General features: G+C 40.8%; 1 protein-coding gene across 4 annotated transcripts in view; it reads right to left on the bottom strand.

Annotated features, from left to right (window-relative positions):
* Positions 1–20,779, bottom strand: part of LOC116625425 (protocadherin-15-like) — a 1,687,848-nt gene that overhangs the window by 271,246 nt on the left and 1,395,823 nt on the right. The window lies entirely within an intron of this gene.

Genomic DNA, 20,779 nt, shown 5'->3' with positions numbered 1-20,779 from the left:
ATAAAATTAGAAACCAACAACATCAAGTTTCAAAATTCACAACTATACAGAAATGAAAACAGCACTCAGAGACAACGAAGACAATGCAAAGGAAATTAGAAAAAGCTTCAAAATGAATGAAAATTGTTTAAAAAATCCTCAAAAAATTAAAAATAAAGCTATCCTATGACCCAGCAATTGCACTACTGGGTATTTACCCCAAAGACAGAGATGTAGTGAAAAGAAGGGCCACATGCACCCCAATATTCATAGCAGCAATGTCTGCAATAGCCAAAGTGTGGAAAGAGCCGAGATGCCCTTCAACAGATGAATGGATAAAGAAGATGTGGTCCATATACACAATGGAATATTACTCAGCCATCAGAAAGGATGAATACCCAACTTTTACATCAACATGGATGGGACTGGAGGAGATTATGCTAAGTGATATAAGTCAACCGAGAAGTCAATTATCATATGGTTTCACTTATTTGTGGAACATAAGGAATAGCATGGAGGACATTAGGAGAAGGGAGGGAAAAATGGGGGGGAAATCAGAGGGGGAGATGAACCATGAGGGACTATAGACTCTGAGAAACAAACTGAGGGTTCTAGAGGGGAGGGGGTGGGGGATGGGTTAGCCTGGTGATGGGTATTGAAGAGGGCACGTACTGCATGGAGCACTGGGTGTTATACGCAAAATATGAATCATGGAACACTACATCAAAAACTAATGATGTAATGTATGGTGATTAACATAATAAAATAAAATAAAATTAAAAAAAAATCTACACTAAAACTTATGCAATAATATAAGGCAGTTCTTGGAGAAAAAGATATAGCTGTAAGCATCTATACCTACAAAGGGGTAAGTTTTCAAGTCAATAACTTTTCATCTAAGACAATGAAAAAAGAGTAAAATAAACCTAAAGCAAGGAGAAGGAAAGAAATAGAAATTAAAGTGGGAATTAATGAAATAAAAATAGAAAAACAGTAGAGAAGAATCAATGAAACCAAAAGTTGATGTTTTGAAAAGATCAACAAGATTGACAAGATCCTAGTCAGACTGATAAAGGAAAAAAAAAAAAAGACAGAGAAGAGAGAAAGTTCAAATTACTAAAATCAGGAACAAAAATGGAGCTATCCGTACTGGCCTCATAGCAATAAAGCAGATTTAGGGAAATCTGATGAAAAACTGTATCCCACCATATTAAATAACCTAGATGAAATGAACAGATCCCCAGCAGTACACAAATTACCAAAACTGATTCAAGATGATAAAGACAATCTGGATAGATGTATAATGAGTAAAAAGATAAAATTAGTAATCTCAAAAACGAAACAATAAAAAACTGCATTAAAGAAAAAAAAAAGGCCCAAATAGCTTTACTAGTGAATTCTACTAAACATTAAAGAATTGACAGCATTTTCACAATCTCTTCCAAAATATTTAAGAAGAGGAAACACTTCCTAATTATAGGGCTTATGTTACTGTCATACTGCAACCAGACAGAGGTACCCCAAGAAAAGAATGCTATAGGTCAACCTATCTTATGAATATAAGAGTAAAAATCCTTAACAAAATACTGGCAATTCAAATTCAGCAATATATAGAAACGATCGTACATAATGACCTAATGTGATTTGTCACAAGTATGCAAAGTTGTTACAACATAAGAAAATCAATTAATGTAATAAACAGATTTTTTTTTTTTTTTTTTAAGGATTATCTCAGCAAAATCAGGAAAAGCATTTGACAAAATCCAAAACTCCCAACTGGCATCATAGTGATGTTGAAAGACTCATAGCTTTCCCCTGGGGTCAGGAATAAGAGAAAGATTTATACTTAAAACTATTACAACATTCTACTGAAAGGTCTAGTTGGAGTAATTAGGCAAGAAAAAGACATAAAAGTCATTGTAGAAAGGAAGAAGTAACAGTATCTCCATTTGCAGATGACATTATCTTTTAAACAGAAAATCCTAAAGAATCCACTCAAAAACTATTAGACTAATAAATGAGTTCAGAAAGGATGCAGGATATAAGACCAATATGAAAATATCCATAGTATTTCTATATCCTTGTGAGGAATGATCACATGTGAAAATAACGAAAAGATTCCACTTCATAAAATTAAAAAAACCAAAATAATCAGTAATAAATATAATGAGAGAAGTAGAAACATTGCAGTCTGAAAATTACAAAACATTGTTAGAACTGCCTGATGTGGGGAGTCAGAGCCTGGGTGGGGGGTTGGCAGCCTGTCATGGGGCATCCACACCCATGTGGGGTCAAGGGCACTCACAATGCCTGGAATGGGATGGTAACCTAGGGGAATAAGCCAGGCTTCTGTGAGAGAGTTGTGGCTTGGTGTGGTCACAAAGCCCAAAGAGCCTTGCTGTTGAGCTACGAGGTCATGAGGCTGTCTGCGTGGGAAGGGGGCTGGTAGGACATCAATCTCCTGTGGCCTATCACAGCACAAGGGGAATGGAGAAGGGAACCGTTTATATATGATGGTAGCAGCTGGTAGTGAGATGTGCTGAAGTTTGGACTCCGTAGGGAAGGTGTTTGCGTGACCCTGTGCAGCACTCCAAAGTCCACGTAGGGTGGGGAGTGCATCTGTATTGGGAGAAGAGGGACAGTCAGGCTTGTGGCACCAGAACGTGAGTGGGGTAAGGAGGACTTCAGCATGGGTGTCAAGAGGAAACTGGTTATATTCATAAGTAAATATACTAAGGATAAACGGGCCAGTTTTCTCATTGTGACAGTTATTAGTGTGAACTTATAGCTTTATAGATATATATATGTTTATTTATTTATATATATTATATATTTACATATAATATTTCATAAGGTATAAAAATGTATACATACAATATTACATATAATGAGTATACATATGTTATGCAGACATATATGTAGGCATGAATGAATACAGATGAAAATGAACACGTGTGTATATATCATACACACTTCTGTATGTGGCGTGTGTAGACACGTGTGTGTATGAGTACATGCGTGCATGCACACAGAGATATGTACATATATTGACAGCTTAGGCCATTGAGAAGACCTGGAAGCAGAGAGAGCCATTAGCCAGGAACATTCTGTGCTCTCAGATCTGGGTTTCTAAATGCTACCCCACTTAAAGAAACCAGAGCTTTTTAGAGAAATGGTTAGATCTAGGACTGGGATAAGAGAAATCTAAAACGGGTGCTCAAAACATGACAGGGCCATGCGAAAAGACACAGAATCCCATTCAGATGGGCACGTCAAGGCTAATTCTGGGACGATTTGAGCATCAGAATAAATAATGATTGTCATGGTTTATCAACTGAAGCAGATAAATTTTTGAGCTCGTATTGGCATCGATAAATAAATGAATAAATACATGGGGGAGAAAAGATAGCTTTTCTTTTGGTAGAATACCAATTCACCAAGGTCAAAGAGATGATGGCATTAGAAGATCATCATTTGGCAACAGTCAAAATAATAATTCAGCCGAAGAACATCAATAGATGTTAAAAATAACGAGGGAAGGGGCCCCTGGGTGGCTCAGTAGTTAAGCGTCTGCCTTCAGCTCAGGTCATGATCCCGGAGTCCTGGGATCGAGCCCCGAATCGGGTTCTCTGCTCCACAGGAAGCCTGCTTCTCCCTCTCCCACTCCCCCTGCTTGTGTTCCCTCTCTGGCTGTCTGTCTCTCTGTCAAATAAATAAATAAAGTCTTTAAAAAAAATTAATGAGGGAAGATAAATAAAGGAAGAACATTTGCATAATCTCAAGGTAAGTCCTCCACACACTCGAAGGCGGGTGCAACTTAGATCAGGTTATCCACAGCAGCATTCCCTGGATGGGACACCTATAAACCATCCATCATCTGATAGGAGGCCATGACATCATCACTTCAGGGTTACCCTTGCTGAAATACCCATGACGGAACCAGTCACTGAGAGACATCAATGAACCCAAACTGAAGGAAAATGTAGAAAATAAGCTTCTTGCAATCTTCAAAAGCATTGAGGGAAGATTGGTGCATATGGAGGAGACCAACAAGGTATGATGCATAAAAGTCACACGTGATCCTGGCTTGGGTCATTTTGCCATAAAGGATGTTACAAGTGTAACCGGCAAAGGTTGACTGGAGTCACAGGGCTAGACTGCAGGAACACATCAAAGTCACTCTCTGATTTCCACTGCAGTGTGCTAGTTACATAGGAGACCTCACTCTTCATGGGAACTGGAAAGTGTACTCGGTGAATGCACAGCATGCTGGGAACTTACTCTCAAACATTCTTGTACGGTTCTCACATTTTTTTCTGTCAAGTCTTATATCATTTCAAAAGGAAAATTAACATAAATGTATGCATATGATGACAATGGCAAAGTCACCTCTCTATGTATTACTTGTGTATGTCCCTTACACACACACACACTTACATGTCTTACACAATCATATGTGACCAGAATGGGAAAATACAGTTAGACGCACACCGGCGGGTTCACGTGAGCTCTCTCATGAGAAGGGCTGGGGAATTACTCCGGGGGAAGGAAGTTAAGGAATGGGAGGTGAAGCAAAAATAGGGAATAAAAAAGAAAGTTGCATAAAAAAGAAATAGAGAGTGTAATATGACTGCACTTATGAATATACGCATACTAATTGTAAAATAAAATTAAACAAGGAAAGACGAAGTATAAACAGCTGGGTCCTCTCAGCTTACTATTGTTGGCATTAATCTTTGAATTTTTCTTCTTGATTCACGAAGGCGACTTCTGATTCAAATCACCCCGCTCATGCTGGTTAAATTAGGAGAAGTGTAGTTGCAATCAAGCCTTGCTGCTCTTTGTAATCATTTGTTTATCGAAATCAAAATTATGTACTTTTGTATGGGAGTAGGTAGTAGGGAATGACTCTGTTGCAAAGCTGAGTTAATTTTTATTGCTAGATAATTCTGCCTCTGTCTGTGAAACATATGTTTTCTTAATCTGGAGCTTCTTTAAAAAAAAAAAGAAATCATTTTGTGTGTTTGTGGAGTGAGGCGAGTGTGTGAATGAAGATCGGAGAAACAAAGACTTTTTCCCTTCACTTCCTTTTTAAAACTGCTACAGGATTTTGTGAATCCATGTAAAATAAAAAGTATCCAATACTAGAAGAAGCGACATGCAAATGAATTCTTCAGTTTCCTTAAGCAACTATTCCAAAGCAAATATTGTTTATCTTTTTATCTTAAAAAAAAAAAAATGTTTTCTTAGCTCCAAATCAGCTAATTCCAGGCAGTTAAGTGGAGAATCACCATGGGCACTTCTCAGCATCAATTTGGTTCCTGTTGTTTTCTCTAGACAACTGACACCTATTAGCTGTTTATCGAGTATACCTCAGAAACACTGTTTCTGTTCTCTAATTTACCAAAATCTCAGGGAAATACTGCATTTGCATACTGAAGCTTTAATCAACAGTAGCTGACAGTGTGTGAAGTAATAAACAGCTTCAAGGCATGCAATAAACTGAGGTTTATTTACAAAACTGTGCAGAGAATCCTTTATTGCCAAGTTACTAAAGGTAATACAGATTACTGCTATTATAGTAACAGTCGCTATCAAAGACTTGCTCAGCCAAATATTATTCTACATTCAAACCCACATTTCAAATTAATCTTTTTTTTTAATCTAACTTTTAGGAAGAGCAGAATGGTTTAATTCTGGTCAATTAAAGAAAAAAGAAAACCAAAAATGAAACCCAAAAATTCTTTTTATCAAGCAATTTAAAAACTGTAAACTTTGCTTTGAATCATACAATAGTCCTCTGGTATGAAGTAAATGAAACTCATCACTTTTATACTCTAGTTATAGACCTTGGTTGAAAGATCTTTTATAAGAAAGGGTTGATGAAACCACGTCTCCAACGTTTCCACAAAATCCAGTGGAAAGAGACTAAGGGGTGTCTGTTGGCTGCCACATAGAAAACTGGAAAGAGTCCTCCATGGCTTTTCGAGACAGGATACAAATAAGAAGATTAAAGATTAGAAACACAGCATTAAAGAGGAAATAAAGGTCAATGTGAGGTGTCTCTTGCTCAGATCTCCAAAGTAGGCTGTATTGCTACATATGCTCCCCCAGCAGTTGTCCAGAAAACTCCATTCAAGTTAGAGACCTCACAGTTTACCTTTCTGCTCTGGTGACCACTGCCCTCTGAGCCCTGGCTTCTCCGTTTCAGGAGCACTTTCACCTTGGGCTGAAATTCCGCATTGCACCACCCCTCCCACACGCCCGCATTCCTGTGGTTAGAAAAGCATGGCAATAATTCATTTGTAAAGGCATGCAACTATGGGAACAAAATCTCTGGAAAAATGCTAAACTGAATCTTCTCAAAATGTGTTCTTCCCCTTCTGAATATATTCAAGTAGTTTTAAAAAATTATGTTTTAAATTTTTTTTGGCATTTCTAGAGGGCGTATGTTACAGTTCATTGCTTTACTACACTTAGCATATTTTCTTTCAGAAAACGCTCTACTCGCCTTTTATCTTAAAAATTCCCCTTTACCTCATCTTGAGGCTGCATGCCCCCAGATCCTCATTTCAGGTTTAATAAAGAATAAGATGGGGGCACCTGGGTGGCTCAGTCATTAAGCATCTGCCTTTGGCTCAGGTCATGATCTCAGGGTCCTGGGATCGAGCCCCACGTCAGGCTCCCTGCTCAGCGGGGAGCCTGCTTCTCCTTCTCCCTCTGCCTGCCACTCTGCCTACTTGTGCTCTCTCTCTGTCAAATAAATAAAAAAATCTTAAAAAAAAAAAAAAAAAAGATTTTTTTTCATCTCCGTGTGATAACACTATGATATGCCTCCCAAATCCCCCTTCAGGGAAGTAATTATTCCCCTATGTGCTGGAAATGTCACCAACTGAGAGCCTTCAGCTGTTGGTCCTATTTGAGAGGCTTCAGATGTTGGTCCATCTGAAGACAGTCACCATGTCAAGGCCAAACTGGTTTCTAAAGCAACCTGCATCCGACTCATGCATGCAGGTGTATGAAGGGCCTACATCATTGTGCTGACCTTCCAACACTAAAGGGCTCTCTCAGCTCTAGAGCTTTCCATGGGGTCAGAGGAAGCTCACCTTCTCCCTAAACTTAATTCTGCTTGCTTTCCTCTCCTTTCCACAAGAGTTGATTCCAAAAACACTCTAATAAACCTCTGCAGCTGAATCTTCTCTGAAAACTCAACCTAAGATAGACGTCTATTTAACATCTAAAAAACAATATTGACTGTATAATTGGGCATGGGTCTAGAGTTTTAGGGCAGGGAGCTAAGGATAGAGGTATGAGCATATGACCACTTAAATCCATGAGACCAGATGAACTAATCCCAGGAGTGAATGTAAATAGAAAAAGAAGAGTTAAGGAGCTTGAGCTTCAGGGCATTCCAACTTTTAAGAGGCAGGGCAATGGGGAGGAACCATCAAAGTAGACAGAGGTGGGATCAACCAGGGAGCATGGGGAAAAGCCCAAGACACTGTGGTGTGCTAGAAATCAAACACGTAAGTTTCTAAATAAGGAAGGGATTATCCACTCTATCACACCTTGTCCATCAATGGGCAGGAAGATGGGGGATTCACTTGGCAATGGAATAAGCACGGGGACCAAAAGAGCCACATCTGTGGTTGGTGTGATTGAAAACCTGACTTTAGGGTCACCTGGGTGGCTCAGTCATTAGGCGTCTGCCTTTGGCTTGGGTCATGATCCCGGGGTCCTGGGATCAGGCCCTGCATCGGGCTCCCTGCTCATCAGGGAGCCTGCTTCTTCCTCTCCCACTCCCCCTGCTTGTGTTCCCTCTCTCGCTGTGTCTCTCTCTGTCAAAATAAATAAATAAAATCTTAAAAAAAAAAAAAAAAAAAAAGAAAACCTGACTTTACTGTGGTCAAGAGAGAACAGCAGGGAATCTGACCAACACATTCTTCAAGCTAGCCTGGATATCGGCGTTGAGTTGCTTCCACAAGGAAGGGAGGCACAGAAATGAGTAAGCAGCTCGAGTAAGTATGGGATCAAGGGCATTTTGTGTTGTTTGCTTGTGTTTAATTGGGAGATGCCACGGCAGATTTTGATGGTGATTGAAAGGACCAGACAGAGCTGGAACTGTTCATGCTGCAGGAAGGTCAGTGGGTGATTCTGAAGCAACGTCCTTGTGCAGCCCAGAGTGGGCCCAGTCCAGGAGAGTGCTATCTGGTCGTGCAAAGCACTCATACTTAAAAGGTGCTATGTTTTCATTTTGCACTGGGCCTTGCAAACTACGTAGCCAGTCCTGAGTGCTGTTCCGAGTGGGGTGCAATGTCGCGGTGTCGTTTGCAAAGTGGTTATTATGGATCATGACGATATAAGGAATTTAGAGTAAATACCTCTAGAGTAAAATTTATAGTAGTTTAGAAAAAAAATAAGTGATTTGACAGCTAATTTATATCTACCGAATCTAATAGTAAAAAAAATGGGCTTATATTTTTTTGTTTGTTTGTTTCCTACTTCCTTTTTCTAGTAATTCACTTAGATGACATCCTTCATTTCCAAGACTCCAAGAAGCACTGATCTAGTATGCAAGTGACCGTTTCAAGAGACACAAAGAGGGCTCATTTTTAATCACAGAAGTAAAAACAAAATACACAAATACAGATGCAGAGAGACTGGTAGGCGTGGTGACAAGAGGCTGTAAAAGTCTTCATCCATAGGTTTGATGAAAATACGGGGCAGGCGAGGCGCCAGAGTAGAGCCTGTCTCCTTGCCAGTGAATCTCTGCCTCGGGGCCTCACACAAACCACAGATCATCATGGGCAACCATCTGCACAATCAGCCCCAGCACTTCTGCTTTATGCTCGGTGATGCTAGGAAAGACCATTTTATCTTAAGTTATTTTTAGGTCCTTAATCATTTTTAAGAGAACTGGAGAATGTGGCTTTCTTTCTTTCTTTCTTTCTTTTTAAAGATTTTATTTATTTATTTGACAGAGAGAGACACAGTGAGAGAGAGAACAGAAGCAGGGGGAGTGGGAGAGGGAGAAGCAGGCTTCCCGCGGAGCAGGGAGCCCGATGCGGGGCTCGATCCTAGGACCCTGAGATCATGACATGAGCCGAAGGCAGACGCTTAATGACTGAGCCCCCCAGGCGTCCCTGGAGCTTTATTTCTTGCACCATGTCAAGAAGATCATTTTCACCCATTTTTATATGTCCTACTTCCTGTTAAAGCCTAAGTCAGAGGCAGAAGTGAAGTCTAACTCCACTAACATATGCACTTAAGTCACACATCTCATATATATGTATATAAGAGATAAATATGATATGAGATAAAATGTACATCTTACAACTCTTCTGGGGCAAGAACGCACATATTTTTTTTAATCATTTTTATTTCCTTCTTGAGGATGGAAGGGTCAAGAAAAAAATAATCTAGGATCCAGCTACTTTAAGTGTATCTGACTTAGATTTCTCCTTTCCCTACTCGCCCTGACACTTCTCTGGCTTCCTGCCTATGAGCATATTGCGGACTATGGAGGAATTATAGGGGCCAAATCACTGTTTGGGAAGAGGAAGACAGGCCTATGAATAGAAAAATATGTTTTTCTCACTTTCAACAGCTTTACATGCCCGGAGATGAAAAATCATTTCAGATAATATTCATCCCATAGTGTCAAGGGGATTAAACTTTTTGGGGGGAATTTAGACCTATCAGAACAACTGCTTTAAAGGAGAAAATTAACACTACAAATCAGATTTAATGTTTGCAAGAAGGAATTGCTTGGCATTGGGAGACATCTCTCTCTCTCTAAAATTCATCTATCTGTCTATCCATCCAACTATCTATTCTTCATTCAAAATATAAAATATACTTCGGGACCAGATGACCAGTATCAGCGGCATGTTTCCACCTCCTGATGTGCACCCACAGGGATATTATCCATTTGAGATAATGTTAATGATGAAAGAGCCCTCTGAGGTCTAGCGTAAGGAAAGACGAGAAAACATATTCTCCCCCCCTTGAAATGAAAATAAAGAGGAAAATCAATGAGACTCTCCTTTCTCACGCTTATCAAAATCAGGGAAACCTACTAAATAGAATATGTTATATATTACTAAATCAAAGGGAAAATGGTGATCTTTTTAGTGCGCTCTGCGGCATTAATCTACGCAGTAACACATTAAAGAGTCGGAATGCATCAAGAAAAGCTTCTTTGATGATGGCAGAGCAAATCTGCAAGTGAGCGATCTGAAGTGATCCCCATAATATAAATGACACTGCAGATCCTATGGCCCAGGGTTCATGATTCATGCACATTATACCTGCAGCAACCACATGACATCCATGGATCATAAACTGCTATTATCTTCAGGGGAAAAAAAAACAAAAAACACTTCCTATTGTACAAGAAATATTCATCAAAAAAGAAAGAGAAGAAAGAACCCCCAAACCTTCTAGAACATTTGGAAGATGTCAGAAAAATGAATTAGCACCTCCAACAGGACCTGTTAATGCAGAAGGTCAGGATCTACAATGGCCTGCATTTCTTCAAACTGTTCTGGAAATGGGTTAATTCCGGATCAAATCAAGGTAGCAGGCATTTTTCTTCAGGACTAAAATTAATAATTCTTTGAGGCATATAGTTTAAATTCTACCACTTTTTGAAACTATTAAAAAGGAGGAGAGGGGCACCTGGGTGGCTCAGTCAGTTAAGCGTCTGCCTTTGACTCAGGTCATAATCCCAGGGTCCTGGGATCAAGTCCCGCATTGGGCTCCCTGCTCAGCGGGAAGCCTGATTCTCCCTCTGCCTCTGCTGCTCCCCCTGCTTGTGCTCTCTCTCTCTCTGTCAAGTAAATAAATAAAATCTTTAAAAAAAAAACTTAAAAAAGGAGGAGAATGGATAAAGATGAAAGGGAGCTGCAGGTGGCATGTTGACCCAGCACCGCCTTACACTCATCCCTGGGGAATTTCAGCAGAAAAATGCACGTTTTTTTTCCCTCAAGTAACCAGATGTGCAACATCCAACTTTCTGGGCCACTTCTCATGGCTTTCTGGGTTGTTTTGTTGTTGTTGTTGTTTTAAGATTTTTATTTATTTGAGAGAAAGAGGGCAAAGCAGAGGCAGAGGGAGAGGGAGAAGCAGACCCCCTCTGAGCAGGGAGCCGATGCAGGACTCGATCCCAGGACCCTGAGCCAAAGGCAGACTTCACTGACTGAGCCACCCAGGCTCCCCGGGCTTTCTGTTTTCTCCCGCTACCCGTGTCTGAGCTGTTTCACGTGCCACTGCAGCTTTGGGCAGGAGAAGCTGGGAAAAGCAAATTCGCAGGAGTCAGGCAGCTCAAGGAGCAAGTTTAAAGCAGGGGCTAAGTTAAGTTTTCCCAGTATCACTGTTCGTTATCTGTATAATATTATTCTTCACTTTTGTAAAGAGGCAGGAAGCAACCATAAGAAAATAAAATCAAGTCTGATCAAGCAGATCCTAAAAAGAAAAGCAGCATCAGCTTCGTGGGCAGGTCTACTCCGCTACTGAAGTGGGTCCGAGTTGGAGAAGAGCTGAGGGCGCTGAGCGGACCTCCGTCTCCAGGAAAGGCAGGGAGAGCATTGACTCCAGGGTCGTGCAGCTTGATTTGGGATTTCCACTCCCAGCAGCATTCTCTAGGACTTTGGAAAGGCTACTGCACTGCTTTGTTAAGTGTATAAAAGACAAGGAAGCTTTCAAAAGCTTAGGGCAGTCCCTGGCTAATAGCAGCAATTCAAATTAGATGTTGATATTATTATTATTGATCTCTTGACCACCTACCTCTTGGGCTGCCAAAGTGTCACTTTATACTCTAAATTGCAAGTGATCATTTCTTCTCAAAGGAAGAATTAGTAAAATCATAAAGTGGGTGAATATATTCTTTGCAATGCATCCATTCCCCCATATTCTTTGACAGTCCACTTTCCTACTCATCCTTCCAAATGCCTGCTACCTTCTTGCTCACATTTAAAACCCCAAATCTTAGTGTGAGTTAACAGAGAAACAAGAATGGTAGAAATGGACCCTCAACTCTATGGTCAACTAATCTTCGGAAAAGCAGGAAAGAATGTCCAATGGAAAAAAGACAGTCTCTTCAACAAATGGTGTTGGGAAGATTGGACAGCCACATGCAGAAGAATGAAACCAGACCATTTCCATACACCACACACAAAAATAGACTCCAAATGGTTGAAAGACCTAAATGTGAGACAGGACTCCATCAAAATCCTAAAGGAGAACACAGGCAGCAACCTCTTCGACCTCGGCTGCAGCAACTTCTTCCTAGAAACATCGCCAAAGGCAAGGGAAGCAAGGGCAAAAATGAACTATTGGGACCTCATCAAGATAAAAAGCTTTTGCACAGCAAAAGAAACAGTCAAGAAAACCAAAAGACAACCGACAGAATGGGAGAAGATATTTGCAAATGACATATCAGATAAAGGGCTAGTATCCAAAATCTATAAAGAACTTCTTGAACTCAACACCCAAAGAACAAATGATCCAGTCAAGAAATAGAAGACACTAACAGACATTTTTCCAAAGAAGACATCCAAATGGCCAACAGACACATGAAAAGTGCTCAACATCACTCGGCATCAGGGAAATCCAAATCAAAACCTCAATGAGATATCACCTCACACCAGTCAGAATGGCTAAAATTAACAAGTCAGGAAACAACAGATGTTGGCGGGGATGCGGAGAAAGGGGAACCCTCCTGCACTGTTGGTGGGAATGCAAGCTGGTGCAGCTACTCTGGAAAACAGTATGGAGGTTCCTCAAAAAGTTGAAAATAGAGCTACCATATGGTCCAGCAATTGCACTACTGGGTATTTACCCCAAAGATACAAATGTGGGGATCCGAAGGGGTACGTGCACCCCAATGTTTATAGCAGCAATGTGCACAATAGCCAAACTGTGGAAAGAGCCAAGATGTCCATCGACAGATGAATGGATCAAGAAGGTGTTGTATATATATACAATGGAATATTATGCAGCCATCAAAAAGAATGAAATCTTGCCATTTGCAACAACGTGGATGGAACTGGAGGGTGTTATGCTGAGCGAAATAAGTCAATCAGAGAAAGACATGTATCATATGACCTCACTGATATGAGGAATTCTTAATCTCAGGAAACAAACTAAGGGTTGCTAGAGTGGTGGGGGTTGGAGGGGGATGGGGTGACTGGGTGATAGACATTGGGGAGGGTATGTTCTATGGTGAGTGCTGTGAATTGTGCAAGACTGTTGAATCACAGATCTGTACCTCTGAAACAAATAATATATTATATGTTAAAAAAAAGAAGAAGAAGAAGATAGCAGGAGGGGAAGAATGAAGGGGGGGAAATCGGAGGGGGAGATGAACCATGAGAGAGGATGGACTCTGAAAAACAAACTGAGGGTTCTAGAGGGGACGGGGGGTGGGAGGATAGGTTAGCCTGGTGATGGGTATTAAAGAGGGCACGTTCTACATGGAGCACTGGGTGTTATATGCAAATAATGAATCATGGAACACTACATCAAAAACTAATGATGTAATGTATGGTGATTAACATAACATAATTAAAAAAAAAAGAAAAACAAGAATGGTAATGAACAGGAATAAAAATAACTACCATTAGTTAAGTACTTTCTTTTTCTTATTTCTGGGCACTGAGCTACGCAATTTACATGCTGTCCGTTTCATCTGGGCTTCCAAAGACAATAATCTCCCCCGTTTCCCAAGCTCTTATAATTCTGCTTTCTGTTCTACACCAAAGGGTACATTAGTCTTCATTATTTTATTCATCTAGTATTTATTGATATGCAAATACTGACCTGAATATTTATATACACACACCATCCCTTGGTAACTAACGTTGCTTCTGTTTTCAGCTAGGTCACCTGAGACCCAGCTCAGATAACAGATTATTCTGACGCAGTTTAAATAATTAAATTTAATATACTCAGTTCAACTTACTATACGAAACTAAAATGCTAGGTCTTAGGACTGTATGTATTATATCTTATCTCTTTCAGTGGCACCTTTAAACTTCATTTCAATATAATGGATGGGCACTATTATGTGTGTGAGGGTTTTTTGTTTTTTGTTTTTTTTGGTTTGTTGGTCTGTTTTTGAATGACTACTCACAGTATACGCAGAGGCTAGCAAAATTTTTTTTTTTTCTTCTGTAAAAAGTCAGTAAAAATTTTAGGCTTTTTGGGCTATATCTGGTGTCTGCATATTATTCTTTTTTATTTTTTGTTGCCATTTCACTTATTTCTCCCTGGTCCCAATTCTTCACTCTTCAAGGATCATATGTGTGCAAGGAGGGGTAGAATTTTACTCTATCCCGACGGACATGTCTTAACCAGTTTATAAAGTATACTTGAGCTTCCCTTTGAGATGACCTACCCAGCCACAGGCGGGTGGATCATTTGATCCCCAACTTGTTATAATTAAGATTTGTTCTTTAGAGTCAGGCATGAACTTACAGCCAATGACTAGATACTTTGTCTGTAGAAGTGTGCAAGAAACTAAGTGCTCCATCATAAATGAGCCAGGTTATAAAGTCAAAGCCTTGAGAATCATGCCCTTTTCCACTTTGCTTAAGGTATCAAGCCGAGAAGTGTGGGAATGAAGTAGGGCTAAGGCCAGAGACGCTTGATTTAAATGCCAAATGCAATACAGATCTGAACCTCCATGCAATCTCTGAATTTTTTCCTTCCTGTGCGTTTTGGTTGTAAGTACAAAAGTTCAGCTCTGCATTATCCTGTGCCCAGTTTGGATAAGGAATCTCCTGGAGAAGAAATGAAACGGCTTCATTTCTTCCAGGCTGCTCTCAAGCTGCTGTGTTGCTCACTCCCGCTTCCATCGTACAGCTGACTCCTCCAGCCGTGTCTTGGTCTAAAAGTCTACAACTGTCATTTAGCAAAACTCTCTAACTCTTCCTAATAGGACACCTTCCTTTTTACTTTATTTATTTATTTTAAAAGATTTTATTTATTTATTTGACAGAGAGAGACACAGAGAGAGAGAGGGAACACAAGCAGGGGGAGTGGGAGAGGGAGAAGCAGGCTTCCCGCGGAGCAGGGAGCCCGATGCGGGGCTCGACCCCAGGACCCTGGGACCATGACCTGAGCCGAAGCAGACGCTTAACGACTGAGCCACCCAGGCACCCTTCCTTTTTACTTTAAAGCCAATTTTGTTTCTAGAGACTTCGAGTGTGTGATTTTCTCACTCGTATTCATCTTTCTTCCTCTCATTTCCCCTCTGACACTGGGATGGAGAGGCTACAGGGGAAAAACATGCTTCTTAAAGGGACTGACTGTGTTGAGGTTGCATGAGGATCAGTGTGGGAGGAATTGGCACCAGCAGACTCCACTGTTACGGGGCTGGATCCCAAGCCGCCATCCTAGGGACTGGTGGTGCCTGAGGGACATTCGTGAGTAATGCTCGGCTGGTGGCCCTTTGTTGTACATATTGGTGTGCATGCATGTCTCTTTTCCACATGCTGCAGTTCGTTCCCTTCATTTTTATTGACACTTAGGAGCCCGCACTCTGAGCTCTATGGCCCCCGGCAGGATAATCTTACCTACAATGTGGGCAGCAGTCCACACCCTCTTGCCAACTGCCCACTCCACCATGACACCTGGTTCCAGTGCCCGCCCCCCAGGGCAGTTGCACAGACTCAAATCTCAGCAGCCATTTGGTTAAAGAACTGGATGCCAACCTCCCCTACCTCCTCTTGGATTTTCTTCTCTCAGTCTTGGACTAAGAGAAACACTGGACCAGCAACCACTAGAGGACCAAAACATTCACCCTCACTATTTCTATGGTAGAGGTCTCCAAAACCATATGGGGTCTCTCCTACCTGGGTTCTTGGAGAGTATCCTATTAACGACCAGGAATTCTTTGAGGTAGGATCTGAGAATTTAGTATTTTTTACTTAACCGTGCTTTGTCCAGGTTATAATCCATATTTTGTCTATAACCTCTAGGTGAGAGAGGAAAATAGCCAACATTTCCTTTAATTGTTTATTCCTGAGACTATTGAGATAAATCGGATCTTCCCTTCAATCTGTCATATATTTTACCTTCATAAACATCATAAAATTAACCTTTGGAAAACACAAAACTAATGTAATATAAAAAACACCCACCACCCCATAGGGAAAAAAGAAAATTTAATAGTTTTTCTATAGCTGAAACTAAAATAATATGATATAGTAGAATCCTGATTTAGAAGTCAAAGGGGAGAAAATTAAAACAAAAAGAAACCCAAAAAACTACTCTGGCTCCCAAACCTTGCTGTTTCTAAGTTTCCATTTCCTCATTTGCCAGAGAATAAAGATAATACCCACCTATGTGTTAGGTCAGAGTGGTGACCCAATGCAATGGTGCATCATACAGAAGCCGAGGACACACAACTGTGTTTTAGTAGGTTAAGGTAGCTGACCTCCAAAAATGCATCACAACTAATAAGTGAAAAATTAAAAATAAAAGGTAATAAATAACTGAGAAGTATTATGGTAGAGACAATAATTTGAATTAAGAGAACTTGTTAAACACTCTGATTTATTGAATTCTACTAAATCAATTAATTGATATCTTTATTTGTTATTAGAAACAATGGATGTGATGCAGGATTTGGTGTTGTGACAACTAACTTTTACCCTTTCGTCTTTAGGAATGGATTATGTGGGGCGCCTGGGTGGCTCAGTTTTTTGAGCTACTGATTCTTGGTTTTGGCTCAAGTCATGATCTCAGGGTCAATGGGTTGGAGCCCTGTACTGGCCTCCATGCTCAAGAAGGAGTCTGCTTGAGGATTCTCTCCCTGTGTTCCTCAACCCGCTCTCACCCATACATGCATGTGCTCTCTAAGATAAATAAATCTTAAAAAAAAAAAGGACTATGTGATATATGAATGACTCAGCTATTTCTAAAAAGACTGCTTATCAATAAGTTGTTTGTAAAGGGAATATACATTTTCTCTTGGTCTAGAAAGTGAAATAGGAAGCATTCTGCAGTGGGGAGCAGGGAGGGTGATTAACAGGTGAAGACTTCTGAATGTTGGTTGAGCAATGGGTTTCTCATTTTTTGTAGCTCAGTTTCCCCATTTGTAAAATTACAATGATAATAGCTCCAATTGCTTTGGGTTTTTATAAGAATCAAATGGGGAAACATTATGTGTGCCGAAGTTTTATTTATTTATTTTATTTATATAAATGGTAACAGATGCATACATATTTATACACTTTAATGTTCGAAGTTAATATTTTGAAAATACTGGCAGTCCCTTTCTAGGGAAAGTAAGATATCCCTGTTCCACTGACATCAGCTTTTGCCATGTAACCTAAGGTGCCATTTGTCTACATGAAGATTGTACATTCTTGACCTATTAACTCAGGAGTAGCCATATGAATTGCTTTGGCCGATGGAAAAAAAAAAAATATGGTAGTTATTCCATGCCTCACTTGTAGGTAACAATGAAGAACTGGGTTTTGTTTTGTTCTGCTGTGTTTCCCACAGCAAACATTGCCCTCAGGAAATCCCTTGTTCTAGGCAGAGACCACTTCATCAGCTGGGTTGTGGAGTGAAGACTGAATACAGCACAGTCTCTGCTGACTGTTGATGGCACTGACTATGGAATTTGGCAACATAAACCTAGCTATCCTAACTGATCCCAACTTGACAGTTAAAGGTGGAGTGTGCCTAATAAACACCCAGAAAATAAGTAGCATGGTTTCAAGAGACTGGAAGCTGGTGAGGAAACTGTTACTGGAAGCTATCAGGATGGGAATCATGGTTGGCAGTGAAAACTCATTTAGCAAAATGGTTGCCTGCAATAACATGGAAGGCAAGCGATGAACCAAAGAACCCACAGCTCTTGACATCAGAGTAGCCAGGCAGTTAGTGCATGTCTCCCACAGGAGAATTATGCATCCCTGAGTTGAGGAGCTCAGGAGCAGTCTGTGCCTGGGTTTGGTGGATGAACCGCGGGCAGCAGGGTCAGGCGTCACTTCTGGGAGAAGCGTTAAGATCCAAATTGTGGTTTATTGTGCCTGTCTTTTCACTCTGTCAGAAGAACAACACTGCTCTGCATAGAGGCTGCCCTTTCATTTTGACATGGGGTGAATGATGGAGGATGGAGTGGGCACTGATCCATGGTGGATATACAGTGGGAGTGAGATATAACCCTTCTCAGTCACAAATTGCTGAAGTTCTGAGTCTGAGTGTGTGCAGAATATATCCTAGCTATCTGTAAAGGCAGGTGCCTCATTAAGTGCCACGTACACATTACCTATTACTATTTTTATATGAGCACCAGGGTAATGGTGATGGTACAAGGCGATTTCAAAATCTCAGAGGGACAAAGATGGAGGAGGCTGATGAAGCTAATATATTCTAGTTACTTAAGTACTTGAAGAAATTGGCTCCACATCCGGTGGTGTGCTGGTAAGGATTAACAACTAGCTGTGGATGGAGTGAAAGGTACTGATTTGTTGCATCTTCTAATTTCTGTAGCATAAATGTGCCCACCATGGCTGATTTCAGACTAAAGATGGACATGATGGGACATTGGGGCCATCTGTGCACAGGAGCTCCCACGATCCCATGATCCCAGTGCACAGCTGGGGCACACGCCTCTAATAGGTTTCACTGGCAAGTGGGGGTGGTGCACAATAATGCTTTGGAGAAGGATCTGACCAACTCTGGAAGAAAAAAAAAATGCCACCTAATGCCAACCCTGCTCAGCACAGGAAGTTTGGAAAAGCAGAGCCCTGGTTCACATTCTCTCCCACTGAATGCCATGGATGCCAGAGCCAGTCGAGACAGCCTTAATAAGCTGAGGAAAATCACAGCCTCCCCAGCAGTTTTGAGACAGAATGGAAGGAAAATACTTAGAAGGGGAAGAGAGGAGGAGAAAGAAGGATTGTTTTCTGAGAAGAAACCACTTTGATCTCAGTCAAAACAGATCATGCTGAAACCAGGCTGCTGTTCCCTGGGAAAATATATTTCTCCACAAATCCTGCCTTTCTAAATTGAGCAGTGAGTCAGCAGTGGGCAGTGCGGCGTGTGAAAAAGAGGAGGACGAGCCCCAGGTACCACTGATGCGTTCTGTTATTAGAAGTCTCTGGGAGAGTAATTTGGTAGAAGCTTTTCAGTTTTTAGGTCACTAGTTTAAATTCAGTCTCAGTTGATCAGGAGCAAAAGGGAATGGCTGGTGGCTTAGGAAAAAAGCCTTGGTGATGACACCCTCATTCTTTCCCATAGAGACTGCCACTGCAATCGGTACCCTTTCTTTTGCTCCTACCAGAAGCAGGAAGGGTGAAGAGAAATGTCATTTCACATATTCGCTCAGCTTTCACAGTAGAGAAATTTGAGATATGAAAAAGACCAACTCCTTTTCATCTTTAACTCACAGGTAGAGTTATTCTCCTATAATATGGTTCCTGGACCTTTCTGGGATTTATTGAAATGAGACCTAGGGCCATCTTATAAGTAGGATTATGTTACCTTATAGAAAGTGAAATCATACAAAGGCACATTCTGAAGGAATATTTAAACATAAAAAGTGTACAATTTCTTAGCCTGAATCTCACAAATCTAGGATTTATTTAGCTTTTCTTCTTGTTTACACAAATAAATCCATATATTTGTATATGTGGATTATATGTATATATATATAAGATTTTCATTATTCCATTAAATGTACTTGTCTTCATATTTGCTTTTCAGAGACTATGGGGTTCTTTTATTTTGTCCGTTAAAATACTCCAAATTTTCTTGTTGCTAATATGACTACCTTCACATAATCTTGTTTCCCACATATTTTAATAGTAAATGAACCACGGAAGCAAGGTCTCTGTAGTTACCTGGGGAAAAGCAACCAAATAGATACTAGAGCAGAGGCACAGAGAAGTATCTGGTAATGCCAGACAAAGTTCTGGCAGCCTCGGGTACTCTGAGGGATCTAAGGGAATGAGCCCTGTTTTGGACATAATGAAAATGTAACCAACTGATCTAGGCCCCAGTTACTTTCCACGGGGTTCACTTCCCATGTCTGGATCATGAGGCTGATGTGTCTCATTACTTTCATATCCTTTCCAGTTCAAACATTCGCTGCAATCTCCACTTTCACCTCATCAGGCTTTGGGTGAGAGGCTGTATGCATTCAAATGGGAGGTGGGCAAGATGTAACTATGCCTTGTGTCACCTCCTCTGGTGGTAAAGATCGATTCTGGGATTTTCCTGAAGCATCACATGCACATCTATCTGTCCTACCCTTCAAGGCCAGCTTTCCGAACTCTTGTCAGCAAGCTCAGCCATTCCTGTGTAATGACACGAGGAGAAGGTCGGTTCCCTGTCCTCTCGACACCCACGAGTAGAGTGATGTGTCACGTGATGATTCTTACAGCAAGGGGCAATTATCAACACCATGTGAAGCCTGACTTGTAGATTCAGTGAAAGATACAACCATTTCTGGCCAAATATGTTTTAGTCAGGAATATATAAACAGTGAAAACCAAGCAATCATCCTGCAAGTAACTCATATGCCTATGAATCTGGACCTGCAGATGCAAATATCACCTAGCCCTCCTCCCTTCACCTAAATGAATAAACGAGGCCCAGCAATTACGAGATTTGCCCATGGCCACAGAATGAAGTTGTCTGCCTCAGAATTAGAAAGCCTACCATCCGTCCGTGAACCCAAAGCTATTTTCTCTATACCACACTGCAGCAAAACTAAATCCTGCTGGGCAAAGGAATTCGAGACAGAAAATAATAGCTGCAGACTCTCTGGGTGCAAAGT

This window comes from Phoca vitulina, unplaced genomic scaffold (assembly GCF_004348235.1).
Source record: "Phoca vitulina isolate PV1807 unplaced genomic scaffold, GSC_HSeal_1.0 scaffold78, whole genome shotgun sequence".
NCBI lineage: Eukaryota > Metazoa > Chordata > Mammalia > Carnivora > Phocidae > Phoca > Phoca vitulina.
Note: the sequence above shows the minus strand (reverse complement) of the source record. Positions and strands in the feature narration are given on the sequence as shown.